The sequence below is a fragment of the Gorilla gorilla genome, chromosome 17 (assembly GCF_029281585.2).
Source record: "Gorilla gorilla gorilla isolate KB3781 chromosome 17, NHGRI_mGorGor1-v2.1_pri, whole genome shotgun sequence".
Classification (NCBI taxonomy): domain Eukaryota; kingdom Metazoa; phylum Chordata; class Mammalia; order Primates; family Hominidae; genus Gorilla; species Gorilla gorilla.
Window position 1 is genome coordinate 6,327,291 of NC_073241.2, and position 12,943 is coordinate 6,340,233.

Sequence of the window (12,943 nt, forward strand, 5' to 3'; positions counted from 1 at the left end):
TCCATTCCATTCCATTCCATTCCATTCTATTCCATTCCATTCCATTCCATTCCATTCCATTCTATTCCATTCCATTCCATTCCGTTGTACTCGGGTTGATTCCATTCCATTCCATTTCATTCCATTCCATTCCATTCCATTCCATTCGATTCCATTCGATTCCATTCCATTCCATTCCATTCCAATCCATTCCATTCTACTCGGGTTGATTCCATTCCATTCCATTCCATTCCATTCCATTCCATTCCATTCCATTCCATTCCATTCCATTCCATTCCACTCGATTCCATTCCATTCCATTCCATTCCATTCCATTCCAATCCATTCCATTCTACTCGGGTGGATTCCATTCCATTCCATTCTTTTCCATTCCATTCCATTCCATTCCATTACATTACATTCCATTCGGTTCCATTCCATTCCATTCCATTCCATTCCATTCCATTCCATTCCGTTCTAATCGGGTTGATTCCATTCTATTCCATTCCATTCCATTCCATTCCATTCAATTCCATTCCATTCCATTCCATTCCATTCCATTCTATTCCATTCCATTCTACTCCATTGAATTCCATTCCATTCCATTCTATTCCATTCCATTCCATTCCTTTCCATTCCATTTAGTTCTACTCGGGTTGATTCCATTCCATTCCATTCCATTCCTTTCCATTCCATTCCAATCCATTCCATTCCATTACTTTCCATTCCATTCCATTCCAATCCATTCCATTCTACTCGGGTTGACTCCATTCCATTCCATTCCATTACATTACATTCCATTATATTCCATTCCATTCCATTCGATTCCGTTCGATTCCATTCCATTCCATTCCATTCCATTCCATTCCATTCCATTCCATTCCATTCGATTCCATTCCATTCCATTCGATTCCATTGCATTCCATTCCATTCCATTCCATTCCATTCCAATCCATTCCATTCTACTCGGGTTGATTCAATTCCATTCCATTCCATTCCATTCCTTTCGATTCCATTCCTTTCCATTCCATTCCATTCCATTCCATTCCATTCCATTCCATTCCATTCCATTCCATTCCGTTCTACTCGGGTTGATTCCACTCCATTCCATTCCATTCCATTCCATTCCATTCCATTCCATTCCATTCCATTCCTTTCCATTCCAACCAATTCCGTTCTACTCGGGTTGATTCCATTCCATTCCATTGAATTCCATTCCATTCCATGCCATTCCATGCCATTCCATTCCATTCCATTCCATTCGATTCCATTCCATTCCATTCCATTCCAAACCATTCCATTCTACTCGGGTTCATCATTCCATTCCATTCCATTCCATTCCATTCCACTCGGGTTCATTCCATTCCATTCCATTCCATTCCATTCCATTCCATTCCACTCGGGTGCATTCCATTCCATTCCATTCCATTCCATTCCATTCCATTCCATTCCGTTCTGCTCAGGTTGATTTCCATTCCATTCCATTCCATTCCATTCCATTCCATTCCATTCCATTCCATTCCATTCCATTCCATTCTATTCCTTTCGATTCCATTCCATTCCATTAAATTCCATTCCATTCCATTCCATTCCATTCGATTCCATTCCATTCCATTCCATTCCATTCCATTCCGTTCTACTAGGGTTGATTCCACTCCATTCCATTCCATTCCATTCCATTATATACCATCCCATTCGATTCCATTCCATTCCATTCCATTCCATTCCATTCCATTCCATTCCATTCCATTCCATTCCATTCCATTCCATTCCATTCCATTCCGTTCTAGTCGGGTTGATTCCATTCTATTCCATTCCATTCCATTCCATTCCATTCCATTCCATTCCATTCGATTCCATTCCATTCCATTCCATTCTATTCCATTCCATTCTATTCCATTCCATTCTACTCCATTGAATTCCATTCCATTCCATTCAATTCCATTCCATTCCATCCCTTTCCATTCCATTTAGTTCTACTCGGGTTGATTCCATTCCATTCCATTCCATTCCATTCCATTCCATTCCATTCCATTCCATTCCATTCCATTCCATTCTATTCCTTTCGATTCCATTCCATTCCATTAAATTCCATTCCATTCCATTCCATTCCATTCCATTCCATTCCATTCCATTCCATTCCGCTCTACTCGGGTTGATTCCACTCCATTCCATTCCATTCCATTCCATTATATACCATCCCATTCGATTCCATTCCATTCCATTCCATTCCATTCCATTCCATTCCATTCCATTCCATTCCATTCCATTCCGTTCTAGTCGGGTTGATTCCATTCTATTCCATTCCATTCCATTCCATTCCATTCCATTCCATTCGATTCCATTCCATTCCATTCCATTCTATTCCATTCCATTCTACTCCATTGAATTCCATTCCATTCCATTCAATTCCATTCCATTCCATCCCTTTCCATTCCATTTAGTTCTACTCGGGTTGATTCCATTCCATTCCATTCCATTCCATTCCATTCCATTCCATTCCATTCAATTCCATTGCATTCCGTTACTTTCCATTCCATTCCATTCCAATCCATTCCATTCTACTCGGGTTGACTCCATTCCATTCCATTCCTTTCCATTCCATTATATTCCATTCTAATCCATTCGATTCCTTTCGATTCCATTCCATTCCATTCCATTCCATTCCATTGCATTCCATTCCATTCCATTCCATTCCATTCCGTTCTACTCGGGTTGATTCCATTCCATTCCTTTCCATTCCATTCCATTCCATTCCATTCCATTCCATTCCATTCCATTCCATTCCATTCCCTTCCATTCCATTCCATTCCAATCCATTCCATTCTACTCGGGTTGATTCCATTCCATTCCATTGCATTCGACTCCATTCGATTCCATTCGATTCCATTCCATTCCATTCCGTTCCATTCCATTCCATTCCATTCCATTCTATTCCATTGAATTCCATTCCATTCCATTCCATTCCATTCCATTCCATTCCATTCCATTCCATTCCATTCCATTCCATTCCATTCCATTCCGTTCTACTCGGGTTGATTCCATTCCATTCCATTCCATTCCATTCCATTCCATTCCATTCCATTCCATTCCAATCTATTCCATTCTATTCAATTCGATTCCATTCGATTCCATTCAATTCCATTCAATTCCATTCCATTCCATTCCATTCCATTCGATTCCATTCCATTCCATTCGATTCCATTCGATTCCATTCCATTCCATTCCATTCCATTCCATTCCAATCCATGCCATTCTACTCGGGTTGATTCCATTCCATTCCATTCCATTCCATTCCATTCCATTCCATTCCATTCCATTCCATTCCATTCCTTTCGATTCCATTCCATTCCATTCCATTCCATTCCATTCCATTCCATTCCATTCCATTCCATTCCATTCCGTTCTACTCGGGTTGATTCCATTCCATTCCATTCCATTCCATTCCATTCCATTCGATTCCATTCGATTCCATTCCATTCCATTCCATTCCGTTCCATTCCATTCCATTTCAATCTATTCCATTCGATTCCATTCCATTCCATTCCATTCCATTCCATTCCATTCCAATCCATTCCATTCTACTCGTGTTGATTCCCTTCCATTCCATTCCACTCCATTCCATTCCATTCCATTCCATTCCATTCCATTCCATTCCATTCCATTCCATTCCATTCCATTCCATTCCATTCCATTCCATTCCGTTCTACTCGGGTTGATTCCATTCTATTCCATTACATTCCATTCGATTCCATTCGATTCCATTCGATTCCTTTCCATTCCATTCCATTCCATTCCATTCCATTCCATTCTATTCCATTCCATTCCATTCCATTCCATTCCATTCCATTCCAATCCATTCCCTTCCGTTCTATTCGGGTTGATTCTATTCCATTCCATTCCATTCCATTCCATTCCATTCCATTCCATTCCATTCCATTCTATTGCATTCCATTCGATTCCATTCGATTCCATTCCATTCCATTCCATTCCATTCCATTCCATTCCATTCCATTCCATTCCATTCTATTCCATTCCATTCCATTCTGTTCCATTCTATTCCATTCCATTCCATTCCGTTCCACTCGGGTTGATTCCATTCTATTCCATTCCATTCCATTCGATTCCATTCGATATCATTCGATTCCATTCCATTCCATTCCATTCCATTCCATTCCATTCCATTCCATTCTATTCCATTCCATTCCATTCCATTCCATTCCATTCTATTCCATTCCATTCCATTCCGTTCTACTCGGGTTGATTCCATTCCATTCCATTTCATTCCATTCCATTCCATTCCATTCGATTCCATTCGATTCCATTCCATTCCATTCCATTCCAATCCATTCCATTCTACTCGGGTTGATTCCATTCCATTCCATTCCATTCCATTCCATTCCATTCCATTCCATTCCATTCCACTCGATTCCATTCCATTCCATTCCATTCCATTCCAATCCATTCCATTCTACTCGGGTGGATTCCATTCCATTCCATTCTTTTCCATTCCATTCCATTCCATTCCATTACATTACATTCCATTCGGTTCCATTCCATTCCATTCCATTCCATTCCATTCCATTCCATTCCGTTCTAATCGGGTTGATTCCATTCTATTCCATTCCATTCCATTCCATTCCATTCCATTCCATTCCATTCCATTCCATTCCATTCCATTCTATTCCATTCCATTCTACTCCATTGAATTCCATTCCATTCCATTCTATTCCATTCCATTCCATTCCTTTCCATTCCATTTAGTTCTACTCGGGTTGATTCCATTCCATTCCATTCCATTCCTTTCCATTCCATTCCAATCCATTCCATTCCATTACTTTCCATTCCATTCCATTCCAATCCATTCCATTCTACTCGGGTTGACTCCATTCCATTCCATTCCATTACATTACATTCCATTATATTCCATTCCATTCCATTCGATTCCGTTCGATTCCATTCCATTCCATTCCATTCCATTCCATTCCATTCCATTCCATTCCATTCCATTCGATTCCATTCCATTCCATTCGATTCCATTGCATTCCATTCCATTCCATTCCATTCCATTCCAATCCATTCCATTCTACTCGGGTTGATTCAATTCCATTCCATTCCATTCCATTCCTTTCGATTCCATTCCTTTCCATTCCATTCCATTCCATTCCATTCCATTCCATTCCATTCCGTTCTACTCGGGTTGATTCCACTCCATTCCATTCCATTCCATTCCATTCCATTCCATTCCATTCCATTCCATTCCTTTCCATTCCAACCAATTCCGTTCTACTCGGGTTGATTCCATTCCATTCCATTGAATTCCATTCCATTCCATGCCATTCCATGCCATTCCATTCCATTCCATTCCATTCGATTCCATTCCATTCCATTCCATTCCAAACCATTCCATTCTACTCGGGTTCATCATTCCATTCCATTCCATTCCATTCCATTCCACTCGGGTTCATTCCATTCCATTCCATTCCATTCCATTCCATTCCATTCCACTCGGGTGCATTCCATTCCATTCCATTCCATTCCATTCCATTCCATTCCATTCCGTTCTGCTCAGGTTGATTTCCATTCCATTCCATTCCATTCCATTCCATTCCATTCCATTCCATTCCATTCCATTCCATTCCATTCCATTCCATTCCATTCCGTTCTCCTCGGCTTGAATCCATTGAGTTCCGTTCCGTTCCTTTCCGTCCCGACACGTCCCGTCCCGTCCCGTCCCGTCCCGTCCCGTCCCGTGCCGTTTTACTCGGGTTGATTCCTTTCCATTCCGTTCCGCTCGTTTCCGTTACGTTCCATTCCGTTCCACGCGGGTTGGTTCAATTCCATTCTATTCTATTCTATTCCTTTCCCTTCCATTCCATTCCATTCCATTCCATTCTACTCGGGTTGATTCCATGCCATTCCGTTCCGCTCCATTCCATTCCACGCGGGTTGGTTCAATTCCATTCTATTCTATTCTATTCCTTTCCCTTCCATTCCATTCCATTCCATTCCATTCTACTCGGGTTGATTCCATGCCATTCCGTTCCGTTCCATTCCGTCCCATTCCGACCCGTCCCATCCCGTCCCGTCCCGTCCCATCCCGTTCCGTTCCACATGGGTTGATTCAATTCCTTTCGGTTACATTGAATTCCATTCCATTCCATTCTACTCGGATTGATTCCATTCCATTCCATTCCATTCCATTCCATTCCATTCCATTCCATTCCATTCCATTCCATTGCGTTCCATTCGATTCGATTCCATTCCATTCCTTTCCATTCCATTCCAATCCATTCCATTCTACTTGGGTTGATTCCATTCCATTCCATTCCATTCCATTCCATTCCATTCAATTCCATTCCATTCCATTCCATTCCATTCCATTCCATTCCATTCCATTCCATTCCATTCCACTCGATTCCATTCCATTCCATTCCATTCCATTCCATTCCAATCCATTCCATTCTACTCGGGTGGATTCCATTCCATTCCATTCCTTTCCATTCCATTCCATTCCATTCCATTACATTCCATTCGGTTCCATTCCATTCCATTCCATTCCATTCCATTCCATTCCATTCCACTCGATTCCATTGCATTACATTCCATTCCATTCCAATCCATTCCATTCTACTCGGGTGGATTCCATTCCATTCCATTCTTTTCCATTCCATTCCATTCCATTCCATTACATTACATTCCATTCGGTTCCATTCCATTCCATTCCATTCCATTCCATTCCATTCCATTCCATTCCATTCCATTCCGTTCTAATCGGGTTGATTCCATTCTATTCCATTCCATTCCATTCCATTCCATTCAATTCCATTCCATTCCATTCCATTCCATTCCATTCTATTCCATTCCATTCTACTCCATTGAATTCCATTCCATTCCATTCTATTCCATTCCATTCCATTCCTTTCCATTCCATTTAGTTCTACTCGGGTTGATTCCATTCCATTCCATTCCATTCCTTTCCATTCCATTCCAATCCATTCCATTCCATTACTTTCCATTCCATTCCATTCCAATCCATTCCATTCTACTCGGGTTGACTCCATTCCATTCCATTCCATTACATTACATTCCATTATATTCCATTCCATTCCATTCGATTCCGTTCGATTCCATTCCATTCCATTCCATTCCATTCCATTCCATTCGATTCCATTCCATTCCATTCCATTCCATTCCATTCCATTCCAATCCATTCCATTCTACTCGGGTTGATTCAATTCCATTCCATTCCATTCCATTCCATTCCATTCCATTCCATTCCTTTCGATTCCATTCCTTTCCATTCCATTCCATTCCATTCCATTCCATTCCATTCCATTCCGTTCTACTCGGGTTGATTCCACTCCATTCCATTCCATTCCATTCCATTCCATTCCATTCCATTCCATTCCATTCCATTCCTTTCCATTCCAACCCATTCCGTTCTACTCGGGTTGATTCCATTCCATTCCATTGAATTCCATTCCATTCCAATCCATTCCATTCCATTCCATTCCATTCCATTCCATTCCATTCGATTCCATTCCATTCCATTCCATTCCAAACCATTCCATTCTACTCGGGTTCATCATTCCATTCCATTCCATTCCATTCCATTCCACTCGGGTTCATTCCATTCCATTCCATTCCATTCCATTCCATTCCTTTCCACTCGGGTGCATTCCATTCCATTCCATTCCATTCCATTCCATTCCATTCCATTCCGTTCTGCTCAGGTTGATTTCCATTCCATTCCATTCCATTCCATTCCATTCCATTCCATTCCATTCCATTCCATTCCATTCCATTCCATTCCATTCCATTCCATTCCATTCCGTTCTACTCGGCTTGAATCCATTGAGTTCCGTTCCGTTCCGTTCCGTCCCGACACGTCCCGTCCCGTCCCGTCCCGTCCCGTCCCGTCCCGTGCCGTTTTACTCGGGTTGATTCCTTTCCATTCCGTTCCGCTCGTTTCCGTTACGTTCCATTCCGTTCCACGCGGGTTGGTTCAATTCCATTCTATTCTATTCTATTCCTTTCCCTTCCATTCCATTCCATTCCATTCCATTCTACTCGGGTTGATTCCATGCCATTCCGTTCCGCTCCATTCCGTTCCACGCGGGTTGGTTCAATTCCATTCTATTGTATTCTATTCCTTTCCCTTCCATTCCATTCCATTCCATTCCATTCTACTCGGGTTGATTCCATGCCATTCCGTTCCGTTCCATTCCGTCCCATCCCGACCCGTCCCATCCCGTCCCGTCCCGTCCCATCCCGTTCCGTTCCACATGGGTTGATGCTATTCCTTTCAGTTACATTGAATTCCATTCCATTCCATTCTACTCGGATTGATTCCATTCCATTCCATTCCATTCCATTCCATTCCATTCCATTCCATTCCATTCCATTGCGTTCCATTCGATTCGATTCCATTCCATTCCTTTCCATTCCATTCCAATCCATTCCATTCTACTTGGGTTGATTCCATTCCATTCCATTCCATTCCATTCGATTCCATTCAATTCCATTCCATTCCATTCCATTCCATTCCATTCCATTCCATTCCATTCCATTCCACTCGATTCCATTCCATTCCATTCCATTCCATTCCAATCCATTCCATTCTACTCGGGTGGATTCCATTCCATTCCATTCCTTTCCATTCCATTCCATTCCATTCCATTACATTCCATTCGGTTCCATTCCATTCCATTCCATTCCATTCCATTCCATTCCATTCCATTCCATTCCATTCCATTCCGTTCTAATCGGGTTGATTCCATTCTATTCCATTCCATTCCATTCCATTCCATTCAATTCCATTCCATTCCATTCCATTCCATTCCATTCTATTCCATTCCATTCTACTCCATTGAATTCCATTCCATTCCATTCTATTCCATTCCATTCCATTCCGTTCCATTCCATTTAGTTCTACTCGGGTTGATTCCATTCCATTCCATTCCATTCCTTTCCATTCCATTCCAATCCATTCCATTCCATTACTTTCCATTCCATTCCATTCCAATCCATTCCATTCTACTCGGGTTGATTCAATTCCATTCCATTCCATTCCATTCCATTCCATTCCATTCCATTCCATTCCTTTCGATTCCATTCCATTCCATTCCATTCCATTCCATTCCATTCCATTCCATTCCATTCCATTCCATTCCATTCCATTCCGTTCTACTCGGGTTGATTCCATTCCATTCCATTCCATTCCATTCCATTCCATTCCATTCCATTCCATTCCTTTCCATTCCAACCCATTCCGTTCTACTCGGGTTGATTCCATTCCATTCCATGGAATTCCATTCCATTCCATTCCATTCCATTCGATTCCATTCCATTCCATTCCATTCCAAAACATTCCATTCTACTCGGGTTCATCATTCCATTCCATTCCATTCCATTCCATTCCACTCGGGTTCATTCCATTCCATTCCATTCCATTCCATTCCATTCCATTCCACTCGGGTGCATTCCATTCCATTCCATTCCATTCCATTCCATTCCATTCCATTCCATTCCATTCCATTCCGTTCTGCTCAGGTTGATTTCCATTCCATTCCATTCCATTCCATTCCATTCCATTCCATTCCATTCCATTCCATTCCATTCCATTCCATTCCATTCCTTTCCATTCCATTCCATTCCGTTCTACTCGGCTTGAATCCATTGAGTTCCGTTCCGTTCCGTTCCGTCCCGACACGTCCCGTCCCGTCCCGTCCCGTCCCGTCCCGTCCCGTGCCGTTTTACTCGGGTTGATTCCTTTCCATTCCGTTCCGCTCGTTTCCGTTACGTTCCATTCCGTTCCACGCGGGTTGGTTCAATTCCATTCTATTCTATTCTATTCCTTTCCCTTCCATTCCATTCCATTCCATTCCATTCTACTCGGGTTGATTCTATGCCATTCCGTTCCGCTCCATTCCGTTCCACGCTGGTTGGTTCAATTCCATTCTATTCTATTCTATTCCTTTCCCTTCCATTCCATTCCATTCCATTCCATTCTACTCGGGTTGATTCCATGCCATTCCGTTCCGTTCCATTCCGTCCCATCCCGACCCGTCCCATCCCGTCCCGTCCCGTCCCATCCCGTTCCGTTCCACATGGGTTGATTCAATTCCTTTCGGTTACATTGAATTCCATTCCATTCCATTCTACTCGGATTGATTCCATTCCATTCCATTCCATTCCATTCCATTCCATTCCATTCCATTCCATTCCATTCCATTCCATTGCGTTCCATTCGATTCGATTCCATTCCATTCCATTCCATTCCATTCCAATCCATTCCATTCTACTTGGGTTGATTCCATTCCATTCCATTCCATTCCATTCGATTCCATTCCATTCCATTCCATTCCATTCCATTCCATTCCATTCGGTTCCATTCCATTCCATTCCATTCCATTCCATTCCATTCCATTCCATTCCATTCCATTCCATTCCGTTCTAATCGGGTTGATTCCATTCTATTCCATTCCATTCCATTCCATTCCATTCAATTCCATTCCATTCCATTCCATTCCATTCCATTCTATTCCATTCCATTCTACTCCATTGAATTCCATTCCATTCCATTCTATTCCATTCCATTCCATTCCTTTCCATTCCATTTAGTTCTACTCGGGTTGATTCCATTCCATTCCATTCCATTCCTTTCCATTCCATTCCAATCCATTCCATTCCATTACTTTCCATTCCATTCCATTCCAATCCATTCCATTCTACTCGGGTTGACTCCATTCCATTCCATTCCATTACATTACATTCCATTATATTCCATTCCATTCCATTCGATTCCGTTCGATTCCATTCCATTCCATTCCATTCCATTCCATTCCATTCCATTCCATTCCATTCCATTCCATTCCATTCGATTCCATTCCATTCCATTCCATTCCATTCCATTCCATTCCAATCCATTCCATTCTACTCGGGTTGATTCAATTCCATTCCATTCCATTCCATTCCATTCCATTCCATTCCATTCCTTTCGATTCCATTCCTTTCCATTCCATTCCATTCCATTCCATTCCATTCCATTCCATTCCGTTCTACTCGGGTTGATTCCACTCCATTCCATTCCATTCCATTCCATTCCATTCCATTCCATTCCATTCCATTCCATTCCATTCCTTTCCATTCCAACCCATTCCGTTCTACTCGGGTTGATTCCATTCCATTCCATTGAATTCCATTCCATTCCAATCCATTCCATTCCATTCCATTCCATTCCATTCCATTCCATTCGATTCCATTCCATTCCATTCCATTCCAAACCATTCCATTCTACTCGGGTTCATCATTCCATTCCATTCCATTCCATTCCATTCCACTCGGGTTCATTCCATTCCATTCCATTCCATTCCATTCCATTCCATTCCTTTCCACTCGGGTGCATTCCATTCCATTCCATTCCATTCCATTCCATTCCATTCCATTCCATTCCATTCCGTTCTGCTCAGGTTGATTTCCATTCCATTCCATTCCATTCCATTCCATTCCATTCCATTCCATTCCATTCCATTCCATTCCATTCCATTCCATTCCATTCCATTCCGTTCTACTCGGCTTGAATCCATTGAGTTCCGTTCCGTTCCGTTCCGTCCCGACACGTCCCGTCCCGTCCCGTCCCGTCCCGTCCCGTCCCGTGCCGTTTTACTCGGGTTGATTCCTTTCCATTCCGTTCCGCTCGTTTCCGTTACGTTCCATTCCGTTCCACGCGGGTTGGTTCAATTCCATTCTATTCTATTCTATTCCTTTCCCTTCCATTCCATTCCATTCCATTCCATTCTACTCGGGTTGATTCCATGCCATTCCGTTCCGCTCCATTCCGTTCCACGCGGGTTGGTTCAATTCCATTCTATTGTATTCTATTCCTTTCCCTTCCATTCCATTCCATTCCATTCCATTCTACTCGGGTTGATTCCATGCCATTCCGTTCCGTTCCATTCCGTCCCATCCCGACCCGTCCCATCCCGTCCCGTCCCGTCCCATCCCGTTCCGTTCCACATGGGTTGATGCTATTCCTTTCAGTTACATTGAATTCCATTCCATTCCATTCTACTCGGATTGATTCCATTCCATTCCATTCCATTCCATTCCATTCCATTCCATTCCATTCCATTCCATTGCGTTCCATTCGATTCGATTCCATTCCATTCCTTTCCATTCCATTCCAATCCATTCCATTCTACTTGGGTTGATTCCATTCCATTCCATTCCATTCCATTCGATTCCATTCAATTCCATTCCATTCCATTCCATTCCATTCCATTCCATTCCATTCCATTCCATTCCACTCGATTCCATTCCATTCCATTCCATTCCATTCCAATCCATTCCATTCTACTCGGGTGGATTCCATTCCATTCCATTCCTTTCCATTCCATTCCATTCCATTCCATTACATTCCATTCGGTTCCATTCCATTCCATTCCATTCCATTCCATTCCATTCCATTCCATTCCATTCCATTCCATTCCATTCCGTTCTAATCGGGTTGATTCCATTCTATTCCATTCCATTCCATTCCATTCCATTCAATTCCATTCCATTCCATTCCATTCCATTCCATTCTATTCCATTCCATTCTACTCCATTGAATTCCATTCCATTCCATTCTATTCCATTCCATTCCATTCCGTTCCATTCCATTTAGTTCTACTCGGGTTGATTCCATTCCATTCCATTCCATTCCTTTCCATTCCATTCCAATCCATTCCATTCCATTACTTTCCATTCCATTCCATTCCAATCCATTCCATTCTACTCGGGTTGATTCAATTCCATTCCATTCCATTCCATTCCATTCCATTCCATTCCATTCCATTCCTTTCGATTCCATTCCATTCCATTCCATTCCATTCCATTCCATTCCATTCCATTCCATTCCATTCCATTCCATTCCGTTCTACTCGGGTTGATTCCATTCCATTCCATTCCATTCCATTCC